The following is a 20,580-nucleotide window of genomic DNA, read 5'->3' on the forward strand; positions in this document are numbered from 1 at the left end:
TTGGGATGAGGTCCTGCCGTATGTCACCTTTGCCTACAACACCGCCCTGCAGGAAACTACGCGCTTCTCCCCGTTTCGCCTTGTGTACGGACGCGAAGTCCAGAGCATGCTTGATGCCATGCTCCCGTGCCCTGAGGATGACCAACTCGCCCCAGACGCCCAACAGTTTGCCCAACGTGCTGAAGAAGCCCGTCAGCTGGCCCGCGTGCACATAGGGCAACAGCAGAGCTCGGATGCGCGCCGTTACAACCTTCGCCACCGACAGGTTGACTACAAACCCGGTGACCAAGTCTGGGTGTGGACTCCTGTTCGTCGCCAAGGCTTGTGTGAGAAACTGCTCTCCCGCTATTTTGGCCCTTACAGAGTGGTACGGCGTGTGAGTGAGGTTAACTATGAAGTGGTTCCGGACGGTGCTGCGCAACCGCGACGCCGACAGCCCGACTTTGACATTGTGCACGTTGTGCGGCTTAAGCCGTACTATACACGGTGACGCAACCGTGCTGATGTTTTCGAGCGCTTCAGTTGCGGCAGTTTGCTTGTTTTTTTTTGTTTATTTTTTGTTTCACCCTTACGTCGACAGCGACAGCGCTCTTCTTTTTTTTTCCTTCATAAGGGGGGAATAATGCCACCTAGTATTGCCAGGTGGCGCATACGAAGTAGGGCGACGACGACGAAGTAGGGCTCGCGCCGTGTGGAGTCTGTCGCTGTTGTTGCCCCAGCTTGCCTGGCCTTCCCTTTCGTGCCTGCTAATAAAGCCCCCCTTCGTCAGCAAGTACGTTACAATATATATATATATATATATATATATATATATATATATATATATATATATATATATATATATATATCTTTTCTGTACAAAACCATGTAAATACAAACCATGAAAGAAAAAAAGAAAAATAAAGTTTCTCAGTGGCCGAAAGGCCGCGTGCCCGGCTGTCTCATAACCTAAGGGGCAGCGGTTCGAATTCCGGTTCGACAATTTTTATTTTAGTGCAATTGCTTTTCTTTCTTCAGAGGGACTACGTACTTCATTTCATTTCATTTTAATACCTTAAAGACCCACTGGGGGTATTACATAAGGGGTGGGTACAAAACAGTCAATTGAACAAGTATTATGTTGAAAAAAGGTTGGTAACAGCTTCGGCGAATGTGGATGGCAATGACGTCACGGCCTTGTATACCAAGGAGGACTTCTATAGAAACGTGTTTGAAAATTGCATGTGACGTCACGACCCCTCGGCCAATCCCGCTTTTCTCGACACGCCAACAACGGCGGTGGTATCACCGCTGAGCAGGGCCTTTATCGCTCAATAAAAAGGGGATTGCAAGACAAACCAGTGTGTACGTCGAGCAACATGCCCGAGAAATTTCTGTGTCCAAATTAAGCAGAACAACTGTTGTTTCACTGACGCAAGCATCGCCAGTTCTGTTGATGTGGTACTCTTCCAACAGCTTTCTTGTTACTGAATTAAAGAGTTAACTGCGCGAAAGGGTTAGGACACCAGGGAGACACATTCACGACACTAAGTCTAAGTGTCGTCAATGTGTCTCCCTGGTGTCCTAACCCTTTCGCGCAGTTAACTCTTTAATTCAGAAATGAACCAACTAGCCCGGCAAATCCTTTTTGCAACATATTTCTAGTTACTGTGATCCTGCTTCGGCTTACAGCCTTGAAGGTCTAAAGTTTTGGCTCGCCACCTTCGCACGCAGTGCAGTGAGCGGGCAAGTTCGCTCCTTCTTTATTTTTTATATTTTTTTCGATAGCGCATTTAACCTTGCGAGGTCATTACTACAGCTGCCCACCTGGTCTGCGCAGACGCAATCAGTCACTCTTCAGCCGAATTCGGTAGACGACAGCAGTGGCACATTTCACTAACTTTAAGTCACGCTTTGTTCAGCGTGCACTTGGTCGAGCTCCTTCGTCAGCTATCAACATAAACTTAAGCACCAATCGTCTCTGCCAGCAGTGCGCCCCACGAGCATAGAGTTGCTTTCTTATAATTTGGCGCATTTGAATAGAGTGAATGGAGCTACTGCCAGCTCTTAACTAAAGTCGGGACATAATGCAGTCTATCTTCTCAAATCGGGTAGGAAAGCTGTGTTCAGCCGGCTTACCTTGCGCGCTTATCTCAGTTGTGGTTGAGAACCTTCTTAGAGGACAGAAGGAAAAATTGCAACCATTTAAATGATATGGAAAGACGTAGTGCGTTGTTCTGCCTTACATTGTTCTGCCTTACACTTTCCTTCCCCACCCCCGGGGCCTTCCTCCTCGGAGCGAAGGCCCTATTTAATCCCTGCCAATGATGAACGCTTTGCCCAGACGAAGACAAGTCCCCTTGTCGAAACGTTGGCTCAAGCAACCTGAGGTTTTTCCCTGCCTTGTTCATTTTGTGATCGCCAAGGACCATCTCCCACACCCTCTCTCTACCATGGACTTACATTCACAAAGCCGCCCGCAATATCAAGAATGTGGAAAACAGGAATCGCATCCCTGTGGTTTTTTTTCAGAACCACGAATACTCGGCGGCCCCAGAATCAGCTGCGAAGTAGCTCGACCGAGTGGATGCGGAGCGAAGCAGGACAAAACGTTTTTGAAATATGCCAGGTGTGTCGTCTACCAAATTCCGCTGAAGTGCGAAAGCGTCTACATAGGCCAGAGGGGCTGCTGTGGCTTATTTTGCGGCTATATTATCTGCGAATGAAACTATTTATTCAAGGAAGCCTAAAAAACAAAATAAAGTGAAAGCAAAGCCTCCACGGAGCTAGCTGAAAGGCACTCCACACATTCTTCGACTCCGCCTCCCGTATGCGGAGAATTAAAAAAAAAAGGCGGGGGCCGGACGTTAAACCGATTTAATTAGAGAAATCGCTCACACAGGGCAATAAATCGAAGTTTCTAAGAATGCTGGGATCGTGTAGATCGAGGTCCCGCAGCAAAAAGACGAGTTCAGATTCTTCTTCACTGCACACAGCGGTTGAAAGCGCCGCAAAGTGTCCATCTTTCATTCCTTTGAAGCAGCTGCAGATAGTTTGCTCTGATGTAGAACACCACACCGCCACTCAGCACTTATATTTAGCTCCTAGCTGCAGTGTGAGTTGTGTTCACGTCTGCCCCAATCGAACCATCTTTGTTACCGTATCTTTTTTTGTTACGCTCGAGCATGTCTCCTCGCCACAAGGGCACACTGCGAGCAAGTCAGCACAAGCGGAGGAGAGGACAGTTGTGTCTCGTGTGACATCTGCTGCCAAAAGCATCCTCCATCTTCCCCGTTTCTGCGGCCTATCTGGTCAAACTCGAATTGCTTTATTTAGACTAACCTTTGCCTACGATACAGACATAAATGCAATCGTTGCCTGTCTCAGGGTCGGTCCTGAAGCCCCTGCCCACACATGCTATTTAACGGTTTTCCGGGCCCAGTCAAGCTGCAAAAGCAGCGTTTTGCCTGGAAATCCTTCCAGTTGTTCTAGAGAAAATAAATGCAATTCAGTTCAATTCAACAGCTGTGCAAACACATGTTACAAGTCACATCCCTCATCGAACACTTTTAAATGATAATCGTCGGAGTAACATAAAATTCCATTGCATGATGCGATAACCAACACAGTTGAACGAACACTATCTCTAAAAAGTGGCACGTATTTATACTGCAAAATACAGAAACATTAGATGATAACACTTAATATAATAAAAATTGGATAACAACACGGCAACATTGTTTTCACAACGTTTCAAGGAGTGCTTCTAAGTTACTCTTGACTTCATGTAACCACGTCTCGCACAGGGAGGGGCGCTGTAGTTCCTTAACCACGTATTCTACGAAGCTCAGCTCTCTTGTTACGCAAAGGCAGGCCCGCCCGACACACTGAAAGAGGTTCTCTGCGTGACCCCCGCGGAGCACTCGTCCCGCTACACCACGCCGCCTTGGACCGGTCTGCGCAGCAGCCGAAGCGTGTCTTTCACGGTCGGCGGAAACCGCTCTCCTCCGCTTTGTCGCACTCCCTCGACACTTCCCTCTGGCTGGCCGCGCGTGTGCGTTTGTGTGCGTGCTGTTCTTCATCTTTCTTTTCTCCTTCTATAGTTACCGTCTTCGCCGCACCTAGCGCTCACTTCCGCTGAAAAGCAGTGTGGCATAAGGTTAGAAGTGTTGGAAACCGTAGGTAAAGAAGATGGCGAAACTTAATGAGAATTAACAACACAGATGAACAAAAATAAAGAAAAGCTGAGCACGGTGGCAATTCCCACCACCCCGTTTCAAAGGGGGTGCTCCTATCCATCCATCCATCCATCCATCCATCCATCCATCCATCCGTCCGTCCGTCCGTCCGTCCGTCCGTCCGTCCGTCCGTCCGTCCGTCCGTCCGTCCGTCCGTCCGTCCATCCGTCCATCCATCCATCCATCCATCCATCCATCCATCCATCCATCCATCCATCCATCCATCCATCCATCCATCCATCCATCCATCCATCCATCCATCCATCCATCCATCCATCCATCCATCCATCCATCCATCCATCCATCCATCCATCCATCCATCCATCCATCCATCCATCCATCCATCCATCCATCCATCCATCCATCCATCCATCCATCCATCCATCCATCCATCCATCCATCCATCCATCCATCCATCCATCCATCCATCCATCCATCCATCCATCCATCCATCCATCCATCCATCCATCCATCCATCCATCCATCCATCCATCCATCCATCCATCCATCCATCCATCCATCCATCCATCCATCCATCCATCCATCCATCCATCCATCCATCCATCCATCCATCCATCCATCCGTCCGTCCGTCCGTCCGTCCGTCCGTCCATCCATCCATCCATCCATCCATCCGTCCATCCATCCATCCATCCACCTGCTTGAGGAGGTGCGCACAATTCTATTGATTTGCTTCTCACGATCATCCCTGCCTTTCCCTCTCTCTCTCTTCTCACGATGGCACAGAGGCTAAACTTTGATTGGCGTGTCCTGCAGGCCCCTTGCGCAAGTTCTGACCACACTGGTGGGCAGGTTATAGCGAGGGAAATTTGTGAAAATGCAGAAATGCATGCAGCCTTGTGTATGAAACTGTAGCGACTAAATGAAAGCAACAAACGTGAAGTAACGCAGTGAGGATAATAAAATGCAGTCTTCCTTTGTCTACTTTTGTTCTCACATCACAATATTTTATTTTTCAATTTTATGCTTCGCGTGGCGTCCCTTTTCTTTTATTATTTTGCGAGCGTTTTTCGTGCAAGGGGAATTTTAGAACATCGGGCATCGCCCACCAGGACGTTGGCCGGCTCGTGCTCATTGAGAAGTTGTGTATGAGGCGTTGTCCGAGATGGACTGTCTGACAGTCGGCATAGTTGGCCGTGGGTAATCACCGGCATCTATTAAGAATGTATTCAGAAACATCGAAGTGCCGAGTTTCGATGAAGGCGAAATTCTAGAGGCCCGTGTGCTGTGCGATGTCAGAGCACGTTAAAGAACCCCAGGTGGCCGAAATTTCCGGAGCCCTTCACTACAGCGTTCCTAGTATCCTGAGTTGCTTTGGAACGTTAAACCCCAATAAAGCGTTCCTAGTATCCTGAGTTGCTTCGGAACGTTAAATCCCAATAAACCAGTAAACCAAACCAACCATCTAAGTGCACAGACTTGCAGACTTCTACACGCTGCAACCGCGTAGAAGAGCAACAGTTGGCATTCAAGCTAGAAAGTTTGGGCTGAAACCCAAACCTGCCACGGATACGCTGAATCATGACAGTACCAAAAATGAAATCGGGGATTACGTCTTCTTTTTACCTATAATCGGCGATGACTATGCAAGAAGTGCGTCCTTGCGTCCTGTGCCTAAGAACAGCAATAAGGAAGCGAATAATTCGTCAGTTATTGACCCAATACACTTTGATCAAATTTAATAGTCAATGTCAATTTTCTCCCATGATTACTTTAGCACAGGGCTTAACGAGCTTAATATTTTCCAACTCCGGTTGTTGAAAGAAAAGGAAGCCAGAGCGCCTAGCAGGCTGCACTGCTCTATCGGCTGACAACACTGCTTCGACTACTGAGAACGACGCAAGAGCAGGTCGAACCGGAAGGGGCGGTACAAGGCCCCCTTGACAGCTGCTTTGTTATTGCGGCAGAAATCTGGGGTTTTTGAAATGTGGGTCATTTGTCGCTGGCAAGTGGAGGCGGCTGAATTTTTTGGCAATGTCTTTTCATCACCTAGGTTTACCACAAGGCTTTAATATAGGCTTTCTTGCTCTATAGGTACTTGCTTGGCGAATAGTGTGAACACCAAAAAAGCTCAAGTCACCAAAAATGAAAACTACGAATAGAAACAGGTGCACCAGATTACGATGTTAAGCCAGTTTAAATGGGCACCTCACATAGAATTACCGCCCACCATAAAGTGCCTCTGTGCGCAAGGCACCGAAGCTTGCGGAGCATTCGAACCACGCTTATGGCTTAACAAACCCAGCGAATGGCTTGCATTTTTCTTCGTTCCAGGACCCAGCACTAATTAAAAAAGCCATCATAATTTCCGGCAAGATACAGCTATATACAACAGCTGTAGCTTACCGGTACTCACCTGCGGGGTGGTGGTGGTGGTGGTGAAAACATTTATTTGGAAGGGACAGGAGGTATGTTTGGACCGGCCCTTAAAGGGCCGATCCTTACAAGCACTAGGTGGAGGTCCCTAGTTTGGAACCCCAGTGGCGGTGGCCGCCGCCCGGGAGCGCCCGACTAAGGCTTGTTGGGCCTGTAACTCGTGGCAGCCGAGCAGGGTCGCCTCCCAGTCCTCCTGGGTGCGGTAGGGGATGGCGGGAATGGCCGGGTGGGTGGAGAAGGCCCACACCATGTGATAGGTGCCCGAAGACACCGCACTACACTGCGGGCAGCTGCCGCTAAAGGAAGGGTCAAAATGTTTTAGTGCTGCCGGGCACAGCAATTTATCGATGAGAAGGCGGAGAAGGAGCCGCTCATTCGCCTTCTTGAGGCCTTTACATGGACGAGGGTAAAGGTGATGACTCTCCTTATAATAGGCTGTAATACCTTTGAAGGTATAGACCGGATTAAAATCGAGTTCCTGATTGGGTGGGAAGGAGAAAACAGCCCGGTGACAGAGCGCGCGGGCGGCTGCGTCTGCTGCCTTGTTTCCTGCCAACCCCTGATGAGCAGGGGCCCATATAAAGTAACGGTGTGCGGGGTTCGTATCCCGTATCCAGTTTTGGTAGATTCGATAGGCTAGGAAGAGAGTGCAGCCTTAATCGACGTTCCGAACAAGGCCGTTCGAGGCCGCGAAAGCAATCGCGACCTCTTCTTCATGTGTTGCACTGCGGGCTCTGAAGGTGAAGCCGTTAACTGTGTTGCTTTTGCGAACTACCGCGACCGTGTACCATCCCCCGTAGTCAGGACCGGAGGCGTCCACGTAGTATACACCTGTTCTGCTGCCATAACGTCGGGATAGGGCTTCCGCTCGTGCCAGGGGCTGACCATTATGGTCTTCGTGTGGCATGTTGGCTGGAAGAGGTTGCACATGGAGGGCGCGTCTCCACAATTCTGGGATGTGAAACCTGTCTTCCATGGGAGTGATGTGTTGTATACGGAGTCAAACAAGAAGGCGACGACCCGACTCCGTTTGCGACAAGCGCGTCTACTGGTTTGTAAGGTGCGCCTCCCGGAGCTCAAGCAAACTATCCGCCACCCCAACGGCCATAAACCGGCTGTCTGACGTAGTGATGGGGAGGTCAAGGACACATTTAACTATTTTGCGAAGGATGGCCTCAAGGGCATCCTCCTCTTGTTTCCGTAGGTGGAGATAAGGAGTCGAATAGAGTATTCAACTGGTTACGAAGGCGTTTGCCAGCCGCAAGGCATCCTTACTTCGTAACCCCCAGCGTTTATTGGAAACACGGAGGACCATGCGGCCCACCTGGTCCCCCACCTTACGGAGTTTGGCCAATGTAGTGTCTGGTCGTCTGTGTATGTAGAATCTGAGTACCCGTATCTCATAAGTTTCGCGTATAGGACCACTCTCAAGACAGATATTTTAGTTGTGGACTTTTGTGAGGGGCGGAGGTGCACAAATTCCGATTTTTGAGCGGAGCATTGAAGTCCGCAGCGGCAAGAGTAGTGGTCTACTATCGTCTCCGCTGTTTGCAGGCTGGTTTCAATGTCCCCTGTGCTGCCCGTGTGGCCTACAGAGTTATGTCATCGGCGTACAGGGCGTGCTGCACGCCGGCGACACCACTCAGCTGGGCCGGCAGGTCCATCATAGCCAGATTGAAGAGCAGCGGGGAAAGTACCGCGCCTTGGGGGGTTCCCCACTTGCCGAGTATGTAAGGACCATGCTCTCTATCTTGGATGCGGATGTAGGATTGACAATTCATTACAAATTTACATATGGATCGGAATACATTGAGGCCACAGTCGGTCTGGCTTAGGTTAGTGAGTATGGTCTCGTGTGTTACGTTGTGAAATGCTCCTTTCAGATCCAAGGAAAGTACTACCCGGTCATTGTGGGGCATTCGATGGGGTCAAGGACTTCCCGATTTAATTGTAGGAGGACATCCTGTGCGGATCTGTGTGGGCGGCATCCGAGCATGGTGCTCGCAAAGACATTTTTGTGTTCAAGACATGCAGATGACCTATTCCGCACCATCGTCTCCTGTAGCTTGCCCACAGGGCAGGTGAGAGAGGTGGGGGGGGGGGGGAGGTTATCTGTGTCAATTGGTTTTCCTGCTTTAGGAATAAAAGTGACCAGAGCCGTTTTACAGTCGATTGTCAAGGAGGTGTCCCCGCGCCAAACTGCATTGATGTAGTCGAGGAAGGACTGGTATGCCAAGTCGGACAGGTTCGTCGAAAGCTTTACGGTGACATCCCTTCCTGGCGCAGTACACGTTGAGTATATGCAATGGTGGATCCCTGCGGCGGAGTGGTAGGATAGTTACCATTACACAGGCATACACGAGCTGTAGGTCGAGATCCACTAAGTTGGCTGTGTAGGCTCTGTGAACGAGAAGACAAGACGCGGAATCCTGTTGCAACGTCGTATAATTTCAAAGTGTGGCGCCCAGGCCTGGCTCCTGGAGGGCAACCACGGCTGGTAGGGACCCGGAGGTTTCAAGGTAGAGGTGGAAAGTAACCCGCTTAGTGCGGTCTTTAAAGCCTTTAAAGTTCCATTGTGTAATTGAAAATGACATCGCCGAATTGGAGATAGCGGAACTCCTTTGAGTAAGGTGTCTCGCCATGATAGAAATGTGGAGGCTAACGAAAAAGGTTCGGCTTAGGTTAAGGACAATGCAGCGAGCTATGGAAAGAAAAATGATAGGCGTAACGTTATGAAGCCGGAAGCGGGCAGAGTGGGTGAGGGAACAAACGCGTGTTAATGACATCCTGTTCGAAATCAAAAGGAAGAAATGGGCTTCGGCAGGGCATGTAGTGTAGCCAAGATTACCGCTGGTCTTTCAGAGTAACGGAAGAGAAGGCAAGGTGGGCGGAGAGTAAGGTGGGCGGATGAGATTAAGAAGTTTGCGAGGATACGGTGGCCGCAGCTGGCAAAGGAGAGGGTTAATTGGAAAAATATGAAAGAGGCGTTTCCTCCGCAGTGGGTATAGTTCGGCCTATGATGATGATTATGATCAATTAAGCTCTATAGGAAGGCATTTCAAAAAGAAAGAAGCAATGCACCATATCACTGAGTTGATTCAACGACAGTTCTTTATTGCAATCAGCAAAAAAGTTACATCGCTTAAAAGACGCGCTAAAAGGAATAAATTTACACTTAGTAATTCACAATTGTACTCCTATGACTAGCCAACACCCGTTGCATGTCATTAGCCCCACATATTCCTTTTCAAACTTTTCATCGCCTATTGAGAACCAAAAGAACTGTCTCCCAAAGAAGAAACACGCAGCCGTAACAGCCACCGAGAGCGCTTCAGTTACACGACGAGAAGATGAACCTCGGGAATCGGTCATAGCAAGAGACACGACGTCCCATCGCTCGTGTTCCATTAGCTGTTGTGCGCATAGGACCGGCTGAATGTACGTTAACTGAGGAACGTGAGGCAAGGAGCATGCGATCCGAGAGAGGACATTCATTCTTTTCTTGCCTCCTGTTTTTCCTCTGTCGCGAACATTGCAGCAATACGAAGTATTACACGGTACAGCACATGAACAGCATTCTGGTACGTGTGGGGCAAGGAAACAAATGTAGCATGCGGCGAAACCAACTTTCCTGCGAATAGCGGTTCCCTTTAGGCTGCCTGCGGCGAGACAACCCTCACGAGAGATGCTGTCGGAAGGACGAGTTTAGAAATTTCCTTGCAGTGCGTACATGTAGTACCTGCTTTCCACCACATCACGACGCGCCTCGTGATAACAGTTACTTATTCAATTATTTATTTTTAGGAACGTTAGCCTCCTCCCGTGAGAAAAAGAGCAGAATGTTGTGCTTTTGTGAGCTAGAAAAGAATAAAATTGCTACCCAGCCACGGGCCACAACAAAACTCTGAACGCTGAAGCTGGAACACGCCACCTGCAGCCACCAATCATGTGGAGCCCATAATCTTTTCGGAACGCCACAATCAATGTAGCCAGTATAAACCGAGAGCCAGGAAAAATAACTCATTTAAAACTCCAAATTTCTCAGTGATGACCACACACGCACAGAGTTATAAGGGGCCGAACAACCGAATTTTACTACGTAATGGAGTCGTCCTCACTCTCACTTTAATAGTGTGCCTATGTTTCCAAACCCGTTGTGTTGAGGCTTGTGCACGTATTAGTTTAAGTCGACCTTTTTATGCGATCCAAAGTAAGATAAGCTACGTCTACGCTCCCCTGTCCTAACACTGATAACTGATGTGCCTGCTCATTTCATAAATTGTTTAACAGCAACCCATTTCGTAAATTACAAATCTGTTGATGCAAAACACGCTAGCAATATTCAAGGCTAGCACTCCAACATTGAAACTGGTCACCCTTGTCAAGCAGAGTACAGCTACAGCTACTGTGAATCACTCGTAGACATTCTGCCAGCACACTGGCTTGTCGCGGGCACGATCACTCGAGATAGAGGTAGTGAAAATGAAAAACGAGTGCCATCTTTGAACGAGAATTGTCAAGAATTGCAATCCCTATTCGTAAAATGTACATCTTTTAGAAAGAACCAGGCATAATCGCGAGTCTATACATTCGTATATAGATCTGGTAGCCATTAGTCAGGTATTTTGTAAATTACAAAGGAAAAGGCACACAAACGTTGCATCTCCCTGAAATGGCATTGAATATGCACTTATTTTGATAGCCTTAGTGAGAACTGCCTAAAAAAGGCGACAAAAGTTTGCAATTCTCTTGGACCTCAGAGCACCTGCTTCGCTAAGCATGTGGACCTGAGGACTGTTGTGTAATAGCTGGCTCCAAGCATGATGCATGTGGCCCCTCAAATTAAAAACAAAACTAAAAATTCCGCCTGAAGTCCTCAATTCCACTGTCCCTCTGACCACTGCATTTTTGGATCGTGCTACGTTTTAAACAGGCACTGATGTAATTTGCAAGTCTTGGCTAACGATAGTGGTGTCAACTCGCGGTTCCCCGCGTTTGGCCGCCAAATCGTTCGACTCCGTTCCGTCTACGCAGCTGGCTTGCAGAGGCCGCCGCCGCCGAAGAAATCAAGGCAAGCATCCTCAGCACCGCCCCTTGCCCACTTCGCAAGCCGACAAAGCGAAAGGGGTGAAACAACGCGCTACGCGGCTGCCCGGCTTCTCAGGGAAGCGCGCGAAGCCTGTGCGGCCTGCTTTTGAGCGCCCCAACCGCGAGCGGTCTGACCGTTACAGCTGGCGTGCCTGGCCTGAGGGAAAAAAAAAAAGAAAAGAGCGGCCGACACTCCGCCGCGGGGCACGGAACAAGTAACTCCACTTATCCGCGAACGGCGCGCAACCCTGCCGAGCTTCGGTGGCCCGCTTCTTCTTCTCTCGGAGCCAGCAGTGCGGCGCGCATTCGCAATTAGGCGGCGGGCCACCGCGACGACCCCCGAGCGAGCAGACGCCTTTTTCGCTTTGTCCGTGAAGATGCTGCATACAGGTCGGTAGCTTTCTGCTGCGGTGCACCGCTGTTCTGCTTTCGTCGCTGTCGGCGCTATATCGACAATATCCGGAGGAGAGATAATGCGCTGTGCCTCGCTATCTCTTGCTTTGCGCTCCGACAAAGGGAAGAAGAACCTTTAAAACTGCTAACCAGAGCAAGCAGAAAGGTATACGGAGAAAGAGAGACTCTTCTTCTCGCTTCAATCTTCGATCGCATGCTTCCTTAGAGTGTTCTTTGTCAGGCAGTGCCACAAAGCCCTTCACCAACGTCTGGGTAACCATCTTGATATCTCAGAAAATTCGCTCACGAGAGTCGAGGTGCGGGCCCATCGCGACGAACTCTTAAGGATGCGATTTGCTGCACCGTCAAGAAAAGTTTGGCTCAAGTGCACGTTCGACACCTGTGATTTGTCTACAATTGCTCGAATGCATGCAGAACCAGAAGCAGCAGAAAGGTTGCATTTCGCTGAAGGTGTCCCCACAAGTAATAGAATTATTCACTTCGAGCCATTCCTGATAGCAGTTCATATTTAAGATCGTTTCGCCGAAAGCTTCTACCAAAGGCGGTCTTGAGGTCGAACGCAGAGCGGAGCATGCAACTTTTCAAGAAAGTCTCTTCCATGCACCCAGTACCAGTGCCTTCGTTGCTTTCTGATTTTCAACTAACAGAACACACAGCAGCCCAACACAACTTTCCGGTGTGACTGGCGATGGAGGTGCCTACAGCAGATGCTTCTGGGGCTTCTTTCTTTGGCGCTGTCGTGTAGTTATGCACGATTTCGAGGCTGAGAAGGCGCACTGCATTCCGCTGTTCAACACTGATGTTTCAACCGGCCCGTCCCTGGGTTGAACACGAGGTTGCTTCAAAGAGGGGTGGCGTTAGTGGAGTGGTCTTCTGCGTGGCGGATTAGTGGCTTGAAAGACAGTGCGCGATTTGAAAACGCGGACATCCCAAATGACACTCGATGTTTGACAACACACACAACTGGGGAAGTCGCAGCGCTGCCGCTTACTCTTCTTTGTGTGTGGAGGCATCACTGTGCATTTCTTTAGCCGCTTGATGAGCTACGGTGCCCTTGCCCATTCGCCTCTCGTACGCCAGCACGTAGAAGTTTATGAAGAGCGCCAGTCCCAGCAGACCTTGCGGCAGCCCCAGGTAGATGAAGAATCGAGGGTATCCGCAGTCGTAGAACAGCGGAATGAGTCCGTGCACGATGATGATGAGGTGCTGCGCGATTTGAGCCCTCGTCAGATACTTCTTCCACCAGAGGTACCTGCGGTACTCAGGACCGCACGCCGCCAGGAAGTAGTAGAAGTACATGATGGTGTGGATGCTGATGTTGAAGAGGAGTCCGAACAGGGACTGGCCGTCTCCGCCCAGGGTGTACCAGAGCCAGCCATTCGACACAACGAGGGCGTGGTGCAACGTGTGCTGGAGAGTGATCTGCCGGTACTTCTTGCGCAACACGAAGAAGAACGTGTCCATAAAGTCAGCGACGCGCACAAAGAAGTAGAAGTAGCCCCACCAAAGAATATTGACTGAATTCTCTTTGGTCGAGTAGGTCATGCCCTCGCAGAACAAACTGTAGCCTGCCAAGTACGAGTTCTTCAAGAAGTGGTAACCAAAGAAGACGTTGGCTAGAATCATAGCCAAGTTGTACACCTTGATGACGCCGCGGAGGTCATACGGCTTGCGGTTAGCCATGAATCGGGGCCCGGCACGATACACGATGTACAGGTATCCTCCCACGAGCAGCGTGATGAAGAAGGGGTTCCCCAGCAGAAACCAGTCCCGAGTCCGTGGGTCCGAGCGCGGGTAGAGTGGGCGGCTGAGCCAGCTGAACTCGCCATAGTCGCTGGTGGAGATCTTCTCGAAGCCCGACATCGTTCAGTCTTCGCTAAACGGTTGCCCGCACCCGGGATCGAGCAACGCCTGCTTGGCGGAGCAGCCGTTCGGTTCCAAGGACCCGCTCTGCGCGGGAGCTCACCTTTAAATAAACAAGGGGAAGGAGGGGGACCGGGGGGTAGCCGACGCAAGGGAAAGTGAAAAGGCGAGGGCAAAGGAACTAGCTCCTCCTTTTCGACACTTAGCCGGAGACGGTTGCTTTCTCGCGGAAAACACAAAGGAAGTGGGCGAGGGATCGCGGCGGTGAGGGCTTAGCGCACCCAATAGACGATACTGGGGAGATGTGGGTCACCCGCGGAGGAACGCTTGCAGCCCTTTTTATAGGAGGCGACTCTCTCCTTCCTCCGTGGTACACGACGTGGATAGCGATACTGCGTGCCTGGCGAACTGCGCACCCCTGTGTATCATTTTCTCTTCTCTTCTCTCCCCACCATGTCGGCACCGTAGTGGCGCGGCGAGCACGCGCTCGCTCGCCGCGGTGTTGTTGTTTGCGCCGAGCCGCTCGGGCAGTGAGTGCCGCGGTGGCTGCACGCACCGTCCGAGAGCGCTTCGCTGGTAGCACCGCGAGGGACGTGCCTGCGATGCCTGCCGCCTTGCTTTTGGTGGCGAGCTTCTGCCGGGTGGGGATGCTATCAGAAAGGCGAGTTTCGAAATTTTCTTCCACTGCGCACTCGTAATACCTGCTTTCCACCAGATAACGAGGTGCCTTGTGCTAACCTTTAATTATTCAGTTATTTATTTTCAGGGAGGTAAGCCTCCTCGCGTGAGAAAGAAAGCAGAAAACAATGGTTTTGTGAGCTAGAAAAGAATACAAATTGCTACGCAGCCACGACCAACTACAAAAATTTGCGACGCCAAGCACTTTCTCTGTTTGCTTGACGAACTCCTGACGAACTCTCAAGGACGTGAGTGGTTGCGTTGTCAAGAAAAGACCCGCTGAAGCACACTTTGGACGCGAATGATTTTCCGACAACTGCTGGGAATGCGTTTAGCGGCAGCATAAAGGTGACAGTTCGCTGCAGATGACCCCAATAGTAATAGAAGTATTCACTACGAGCCATTACACATATCAGTTAATATTTAAGACCATTTCGCCGAAAGCTTCTTTCAAAGGCGGTCTTGAGGTCGAAAGTATAGCGGAGCAAATAACCTTTCCAGGAAGTCTATTCCATGCGCCCAGTACTTCTTTAACGATTTGGAACTGACATAACACGCACCAGCCCAACACAACTTTCCGGTGTGACTGGCGATGGAGGTGCATACAGCAGATGCTGCTGGGGATGCTCTCTTTGGCGCCGCCGTGTAGTTATGCACCATTTCGAGGCTGAGGAGGCGCGCTCTGTTCCGCTGTTCAACACTGATCTTTTTGAAGCGGCCCGTCCCTGGGTAGAACGCGGGGTTGGTTCTTAGAGGGGTGGTGTTAGTGGAGTGGTCTTCTGCGTGGCAAATTAGTGGCTTGAAAGACAGTGCGCGATTTCAAAATGGCGACATTCCAAATGACACTCGATGTTTGACAACACACATAACTGGGGAAGTCGCAGCGCTGCCGCTTACTCTTCTTTGAGTGTGGAGGCATCACCGTCAGTTTCTTTAGCTGCTTCATTAGCTACGGCGCCCTTGCCCAGTCGCCTCCTGTACGCCCGCACGTAGAAGTTTAAGAAGAACGCCAGTCCCATCAGACCCTGCGGCAGCCCCAGGTAGATGAAGAATCGAGGGTATCCGCAGTCGTAGAACAGCGGAATGAGTCCGTGCACGATGATGATGAGGTGCTGCGCGATTTGCGCCCTCGTCAGATACTTCTTCCACCAGAGGTACTTGCGGCACTCTGGACCGCACGCCGCCAGGAAGTAGTAGAAGTACATGATACTGTGGATGCTCATGTTCAACAGGCCCCCGAACAGGGACTGGCCGTCTCCGCCCAGGGTGTACCACAGCCAGCCATTGGAAACAACGAGGGTGTGGTGGAGCGTGTGCTGGAGAGTAACCTGCTGGTACTTCTTGCGCAGCACGAAGAAGACCGTGTCCATGAGGTCAACAGCGCGCACAAAGAAATAGAAGTAGCCCCACCAAAGTATATTGAGTGAGTTCTCTTTGGTCGAGTAGGTCATGCCCTCGCAGAACAAACTGTAGCCTGCCAAGTACGAGTTCTTCAAGAAGTGGTAACCAAAGAAGACGTTGGCTAGAATCATAGCCAAGTTGTACACCTTGATGATGCCGCGTAGGTCATACGGCTTGCGGTTAGCCATGAATCGGGGTCCGGCACGATACACGATGTACAGGTATCCTCCCACGAGTAGCGTGATGAAGAAGGGGTTCCCCAGCAGAAACCAGTCCCGAGTCCGCGGGTCCGAGCGCGGGTAGAGTGGGCGGCTGAGCCAGCTGAACTCGCCATAGTCGCTGGTGGAGATCTTCTCGAAGCCCGACATCGTGCAGTCTGCGCTAAACGGTTGCCCGCACCGGGGTTCGAGCAACGCCTGCTTGGCGGAGTTGCCGTTAGTTTCCAAGGTCCGCTCTGCGCGGGAGCTCACCTTTAAATAAACAAGGGGAAGGAGGGGGACCGGGGGGTAGCCGACGCAAGGGAAAGTGAAAAGGCGAGGGCAAAGGAAATAGCTCCTCCTCTTCGACGCTTAGCCGGATACCGTTGCTTTCTCGCGGAAAACACAAATTAAGTGGGCGAGAGGTGACGACGGTGAGGGTGTTGCGCACCCAATAGACGATATAGGGGAGATGTGGGTCAGCCGCAGAGGAACGCTTGCAGCCGTTTTTTTTATAGGAGGCGACTCTCCCTTCCTCCGTGGTACACGACGTGGATAGCGATACTGCATGCCTGGCGAACTGCGCATCCCTGTGTATCATTTTCTCTTCTCTTCTCTCCCCACCATGTCGGCACCGCAGTGGCCCGGCGAGCACGCGCTCGCTCGCCGCGGTGTTGTTGTTTGCGCCGAGCCGTTCGGGCAGTGAGTGGCGCGGTGGCTGCACGCACCGTCCGAGAGCGCTTCGTTGATAGCATCGCAAGGAACGTGCCGGCAATGCCTGCGGCCTACGCTTTGGTGGCGAGCTGCGGCCGGGTGGAGATGCTATCAGAAAGGCGAGTTTAGAAATTCCTTGCAACGCGCACATGTAATACCTGCTTTCCACCGCGTAGCGACGTGCCTTGTGCTAACAGTTAATTATTCAGTTATTTATATTTAGGAACGCTAGCCCGCTTCCGTGAGAAAGAGAGCAGAAAACGGTGCTTTTGTGAGCTAGAAAAGACTACCAATTGCTACGCAGCAACGGGCCACTGCAAAACTTTGCGACGCCAAGCACTTTCCCTGTTTGCTCGTCGCTGAAGCACACCACATACAGCCAGAAATATGGAGTCTATAAATCTCTTCTGTGCCGCAATGTATCCAGTATACACCGAGAACTAGGAAAAGATAATCAATTTAAAACTCCAAATTTCTCAGTGATGACCACACCTGCACAGAGTCATAAGCGGCCGAACAACCGAATTTTACTACGGAATGGAGTCGTCCTCACTCTCACTTTAATAGTGTGCCTACGTTTCAAACCCTGTTGTGCTGAAGCATGTGCATGTATTAGTTTAAGTCGACCGTCTTATGCGATTCAATGTGAGATCAGCTACGTCGACGCTCGCCTGTCCTAACACTGATAACTGACGTGCCTATTTCATAAACATTTGAACAGGCAACCTATTTCGTAAATGCTTCTGCCGCTACAAATCTGTTGATGCAAAACACTCTAGCAATATTCAAGACTAGCACTCCAACATTGAAACTGTTGGTCTCCCTTGTCCAGCAGAGTACAGCGACAGCTACTGCGAACTATTGTTAGACATCCTGCCAGCACACTGGCTCGTCATGAGCATGATCACTCGAGATAGAGATAGTGAAAATGAAAAACGAGTGCCATCTTTGCGCGAGTATTGTCAAGCAGTGCGATCCGTATTCGTAAAATGGACATCTTTTAAAAAGAACCAGACATAATCGCGAGTCCATGCATCCGTATATAGATCTGGTAGCCATTAGTCAGGTATTTTGTAAAATACAAAGGAAAAGGCACACTAAACGCTGCATTTCCCTGAAATGGGCATTGAATATACAGTTATTTTGATAGCCTTAGCGAGAATTGCCTAAAAACTGCGATTAACGTTTGTAGTTCTTTTAGTCCTCAGAGCATCTGTTTCGCTAAGCATGTGGACCTGAGGACTGTTGTATAATAGCTGGCTCCAAGCATAATGCATGTGGCCCCGCAAATTAATAACAAAGTGAAAAGTTACAGCTCAAGTCCTCAATTCCAGTGCCCCCGTGACCACTGGATTTTTGGATCGTGCTACGTTTTAAACACCCACTCATGTAATTTGTAAGTCTTGGTTAACGATAGTGCTGTCAACTCGCTGTTCCCCGCGTTTCGCCGCCAAATCGTTCGACTCAGTTCGGTCTACGCAGCTGGCTTGCAGAGGCCGCCGCCGCCGAAGAAAGCAGGGCAAGCATCCTCAGCACCGCCCCTTGCCCACTCCGCAAGCCGGCAAAACGAAAGGGGTGAAACTACGCGCTACGCGGCTGCCCGGCTTCACAGGGAAGCGCGCGAAGCCTGAGCGGCCTTCTTTCGCGCGCGTCAACCTCTGCGCTGACTGACCGTTACAGATGGCATGCCTGGCCTCCGGGGACTAGCGGTGACGTGCGGGCCCATCGGGACGAACTCTCAATAACGTGAGTTGCTGCGTTGTCACGAAAAGTCCGGCTGAAGTACAATTTGGACGGGAATGATTTTCCGACAACTGCTGGGAATGCGTTTAGCGGCAGATAGAAAGGTTACATTTCGCTGAAGGTGTCCCCACAACTAATAGAAGTATTCACTTCGAGCCATTCCTGATAGCAGTTCATATTTAAGATCGTTTCGCCGAAAGCTTCTTCCAGAGGCGGTCTTGAGGTCGAACGTATAGCGGAGCAGATAACTTTTCAAGGAAGTCTATTCCATGCACCCAGTACTTCTTTCCGATTTGGAACTGACAGAACGCACATCAGCCCAACACAACTTTCCGGTGTGACTGGCGATGAAGGTGCATACAGAAGATGCTTTGGGGCTCCTCTGTTTGGCGCTGTCGTGTAGTTAAAAAGAGTACACACGATTTCGGGGCTGAGAAGGCGCACTGCATTCAGCAGTTCAACACTGATCTGTTTGAAGCGGCCTGTTCCTGGGCTGAGCGCGAGGTTGGTTCACAGAGGAGTGGCGTTAGTGGAGTGGTCTTCTGCGTGGCCGATTAGTGGCTTGAAAGACAGTGCGCGATTTCAAAACGGTGACATTCCAAATCACACTCGATGTTTGACAACACACACAACTGGGGAAGTCGCAGCGCTGCCGCTTACTCTACTTTGAGTGTGGAGGCATCACTGTCCAGTTCTTTAGCCGGTTGATCAGCTACGGTGCCCCTGCCCAGTCGCCTCCTGTACGCCCGCACGTAGAAGTTTAAGAAGAACGCCAGTCCCATCAGACCCTGCGGCAGCGCCAGGTAGATGAAGAATCGAGGGTATCCGCAGTCGTAGAATAGCGGAATGAGTCCGTGCACGATGATGATGAGGTGCTGCGCGATTTGCGCCCTCGTCAGGTACTTCTTCCACCAGAGGTACTTGCGGTACTCTGGACCGCACGCCGCCAGGAAGTAGTAGAAGTACATGATGCTGTGGATGCTGATGTTCAACAGGCCCCCGAACGCGGAATGGCCGTCTCCGCCCAGGGTGAGCCAAAGCCAGCCATTGGCCAAAACGAGGACGTGGTGGAGCGTGTGCTGGAGAGTAACCTGCGTGTACTTTTTGCGCAGCACGAAGAAGACGGTGTCCATAAGGTCAACAGAGCGCACAAAGAAGTAAATGTAGCCCCACCCGAGGAGTTCGAGTGCATTCTCTTTGGTCGAGTAGGTCATGCCCTCGCAGAACAAACTGTAGTCTGCCAAGTACGTGAGTTTCAAGGCGTTGTAACCAACGATGACGTTGGCTAGAATCATAGCCAAGTTGTACACTTTGATGACGCTGCGTAGGTCATACGGCTTGCGTTTAGCCATGAATCGGGGCCCGGCGCGATACACGATGTACAGGTATCCTCCCAAGAGCAGAGTGATGAAGAAGGGGTTCCCCACCAGGAACCAGTCCCGAGTCCGTGGGTCCGAGCGTGGGTAGAGTGGGCGGCTGAGCCAGCTGAACTCGCCATAGTCGCTGGTGGAGATCTTCTCGAAGCCCGACATCGTGCAGTCGGCGCTAAACGGTTGCCCGCACCCGGGATCGAGCACCGCCTGCTTGGCGGAGCAGCCGTTCGGTTCCAAGGAGCGCTCTGCGCGGGAGCTTACCGTTAAATAAACAAGAGTTGAACCGAGGGGTAGCCGTTGCAAAGGAAAGTGAAAACGCGAGGGCAAAGCAAATAGCTCCTCCTCTTCGACGCTTAACCGGATACCGTTGCTTTCTCGCGGGAAACACAAATTAAGTGGGCGAGAAGTGACGACGGTAAGAGTGTTGCGCACCCAATAGACGATATAGGGGAGATGTGGGTCATCCGCGGAGGAACGCTTGCAGCACTTTTGATAG

The 20,580-nt window shown here is 50.7% G+C and overlaps 3 pseudogenes; all 3 read right to left on the minus strand.

The window, feature by feature from the left end:
• Window positions 1-9,795: 9,795 nt before the first annotated feature.
• LOC149367740 (very long chain fatty acid elongase 7 pseudogene) lies at window positions 9,796-14,043 on the minus strand (annotated as a pseudogene).
• Window positions 14,044-15,547: 1,504 nt separating this feature from the next.
• LOC149367741 (very long chain fatty acid elongase 7 pseudogene) lies at window positions 15,548-16,425 on the minus strand (annotated as a pseudogene).
• A 2,792-nt stretch (window positions 16,426-19,217) lies between these two features.
• On the minus strand, window positions 19,218-20,337 carry LOC149367742 (very long chain fatty acid elongase 7 pseudogene; annotated as a pseudogene).
• Window positions 20,338-20,580: the final 243 nt, after the last annotated feature.

The sequence above is a fragment of the Amblyomma mixtum genome, chromosome 1 (genome assembly GCF_055824585.1).
Source record: "Amblyomma mixtum isolate Tamu chromosome 1, ASM5582458v1, whole genome shotgun sequence".
In the NCBI taxonomy this organism is placed as follows: domain Eukaryota; kingdom Metazoa; phylum Arthropoda; class Arachnida; order Ixodida; family Ixodidae; genus Amblyomma; species Amblyomma mixtum.